Genomic DNA, 3,768 nt, shown 5'->3' on the forward strand with positions numbered 1-3,768 from the left:
TGGTGTGCACAAGCTGTGGAGTAAGCCCTTTGTGCTCGACAGGACTTGCTTCCAATAAAGATGCCCACAAATCAGTCTTTGAAGGCATTCAACGCAGTGCAGTTATTGTGCCTTCAAAATGTGTCAAGTTATGCCAGTGTGCATCTGACCACATGGCAGCCTGGGCTCTAACTTACCAGAAAACTCTGCGCCCTGACTAAAGTGTATGTTCCAGAGCTGGCTTGGCAAAGGAGCGGCAGAATTTGAGACCTCTCAGCCATGACCAAAGCAACATATAAACCGAGACGGCTGCATTGCTTCCGGCTTCCCTGACTTCCTGCCTCGACAAAGAATGCAACCAAAAGAGACAATATCACAATAACAAGCATCAAAGCAACAAAAGAACTCATGAAATCTTACTAAGCGCAATCTTCAACAGCAGGAGTAAATCCAATCTATACAACAATGGCAGAAAATGTAATGGGAGTATCACAAACAATATTCTTAGGTGTTAATTCATATACAATTCCACAATCCTCTAAGTAAATTTCTAAGAATTAGTGCTTCATCTCCATGGACAATGGACAAACTAGCACTTTAATGAATGGATTTGTGCAATATGTTGCAAATAAGCCGTACGTATTGGATTTGGCCCGCATTAGCACTTTATCTATATATATATATAAGGACAAGTGTCCTGACTGACTCATCAATGCCCAGCCCAAACCCCTGGACCTAGAAACATGAAGTTTGGGGAGAACGTTCCTTTTGTGATGTAGAGGCTCACTAAGAAAGGATTTTAAGAAATTCGCCCCCTAAGGGGGTAAAAAGGGGTCAAATGTGTTTTCCCAAAGGGATACAGCTTTGTTGTGTGACTGGCAGGATGCTCCTCCCCCGCCCAGCCAACTGCCACTCTTCCCTGATTGGTCTAAGGGAGTCATTGAATGTGTCCCGAGGTAAAAAGCACCTTACAGTCTTCCCCTAAAAGTTCGCTAGGGTTGCCAATCTCCCTGTGGTGCAGAGTTGCCAACCTCCAGGTGGTGGAAATCAAATAAATGTAATTTATACATACAAGTAATAAATATGAACATTCATTAGTCCGTATTATTCATAAGCGAGCAAATAGATGGGAGCTGCAATAATGCTCCTGCTGGAAATAAGTGTTATTAAATACAACAGATAATAAAGGAAAATTCTTGAACAATAAATACCCAATGCACAATATGTACAATTTACATATTGCGCATTGGGTATTGTTCAAGAATTTTCCTTTATTATCTGTTGTATTTAATAACACTGCACATTTCATATCTGGAGAACTCTTTTGAGATATAAACTGCATTGTGATATTTTGATATACGTTGTGCATTATATATAGCCCCGGCCTCTTGCCACGTGCTGGCTGTTTTTTTGAGCCTCCAGGTGGTGGCTGGAGATCTCCCAGAATTACAACTGATCTCCAGGTGACAGAGATCAGTTCCCCTGGAGAAAATGGCTGCTTTGGATAGTGGGCTTTATGGTATTATACCATTCTGAGGCCCCTCCCCCCCAAACCCCACTCTATCCAGGCTCCACCCCCAAAATCTCTAGGAATTTCCCAACTTGGACCTGGCAATCCTACTGTGATGCCTGCCTTCTTGCACCCCCCCTCTCTCTGATGGTTCAGTTGTGGAACTCTGGGTTCTGAGGTAAAAATCGGGTCAAGAAACTGCAGACAGTTGAAGAAAGACAGTACAAGACTCCTGAATAGGGATTTTATATAAAAGTCAGTATGGCAACTGAGTTTTTAAATGTTCATGGGGAGATGGTGCACGACCATTTCAATGCGAACCTCTCACACGAACCTGTCCAAGTGCCCCCCACACCACCCCTCCCTCAGTCCAACTCCACCTCACACCTCTTGCAACCGTCACCTTTTGCAGCCCCCAAGAAGCCTCCTGGCAGACATCGTGCAGGATACGCCAATGCTAAAAGGGGGGGGGTGTTTTGAGGCACTGAGCATAACCCTCAAACATGTCAGGGGCTACAAGAGAGTGATGGGGGGGGGAGTCACCGGGCTGCTGGTTGGAGACTTCTGGCAGACTCTGCCAGTAGTCCCAAGGGGAACTCGAGCTGATGGGGTTATTGTGTGTGTTAAGGCATCTTATCTGTGGCTCCTCATCAGGAAACAATCACTAAGAAAGAACATGAGAGTCCACTTGAGAGACGAGGTGTCTGCTAGGGAATTCTCTGAACTCCTACTAAAAATAGGGAACAGAATATCCTGAGTTCAAGGGCAAGGTGACCATCCCTGCAGATTTGGGCACAGTAGTGACGACCCTAGCAGACCCAACAGCCACAGTATACCATGATATCATCACTATGACGGAGAAGTCCATGGACTGGCTGTGCCAGCATGCCATTCTGACCCCCAAGAATAACAAGGCTGCCATCATTAATGCAACACAACTCCCTTAAAGGGGCAGAAATGGAGTACAGATCAGGGGACTCAGTGGGGCAAATGGATGACATGGTCCACTACCCCGTGGAATTCCTCAACACACTCAACCCTCCTGGCTTCCCAGACCACAAGCTTCTCCTCAAAGTGGGGGCTCCAGTGATGCTGCTCTGGAACCTCAACCAACCCAAACTCTGCAATGGTACCAGATTGGATCCCCCGCCCTCACCCCCCACACCCTGTCCCCACTTACCTGGCCAACGGGGGGGTCGCACCCTCTGTGCACTCTCCCCTGCGGAGCTGTGCACACCCGTGGATCGGGCCCAATCCACAGCAAAATGGCCGCGGATCGAGCCTGTTTTGGCCCAGAGTGGGCCCATTTTGGCAGCACCCCCAAAACAGGCCCAATCCAGATCAAAACGGACATGGATTGGGCCCGTTTTGGCGCAGATCGGGTTCGTTTCGGGACGCTGTGGCGCGGAGGAGCGCTCCTGCGTGCCACAGCACCCCAAAACAGGCCCAATCTGCAGGCGCGTTTTGGGCCAATGTGGAGTGCAGGAGCATTCCTGCACTCCACAGTAGCCCCCAATGCGAGCCCCTGCGGAGCGTGGGCATGCTGGAGGGGGTGCGTGCTGCGGGATGACGTCACTTCCCGGAAGTGACGTCATCACACTTTGCGGGAGCGTGCACGCGCACCCCCCATTGCAACTGAAGTAAGTGCCAGCCCCCAATCCCCCGCTGGGAGATTGAGGGGGCCTGGCAACCCTACATACCACTCATACCACTGGAGAAAAAAATTGAATTCAAGAGACTGCAGTTCTCCCTAAGGCCTGCTTTGCTATGACAATCAACAAGTCCCAGGGGCAGAAACTGAAGGTGGCAGGAATTGACTTGAGGGAGGACTGCTTCTCACATGGGCAGTTCTACGTGGCCTGCTCCAGAGTGAGCTCACCCAGCAGCCTGGTGATCCTAACACCTGAGGGGAGAACCACCAATGTTGTCTACAAAGAGGTCCTTCAGTAGAAAAAAAACGGTTGTACATATTTTTCACTTTATTTATTGCACTACAATCTTTTCCTTTTAAAAATCTCTAAAATGACTGTTACATTTTGAATTTCACTTCATCAGTTTTCGGCATCAGCACACTTCTCTTTATTCAAATACTTTTGTGAAGCTCGGGTACTATGCTATTATACTACAAAACCAACTCAACCCTGCCCCCCCCAACCAAAAAATGATACATACCCATAAGTATTATAATTGGACTTAAAGTAGTTAAATACCACAGCAAAGCACAGGCATCAAGCTAGTTTATATATGTATAAAGACAACTGACTGACTCATCAATGCCC

Source organism: Eublepharis macularius, chromosome 9, assembly GCF_028583425.1.
Source record: "Eublepharis macularius isolate TG4126 chromosome 9, MPM_Emac_v1.0, whole genome shotgun sequence".
Classification (NCBI taxonomy): Eukaryota; Metazoa; Chordata; class Lepidosauria; order Squamata; family Eublepharidae; genus Eublepharis; species Eublepharis macularius.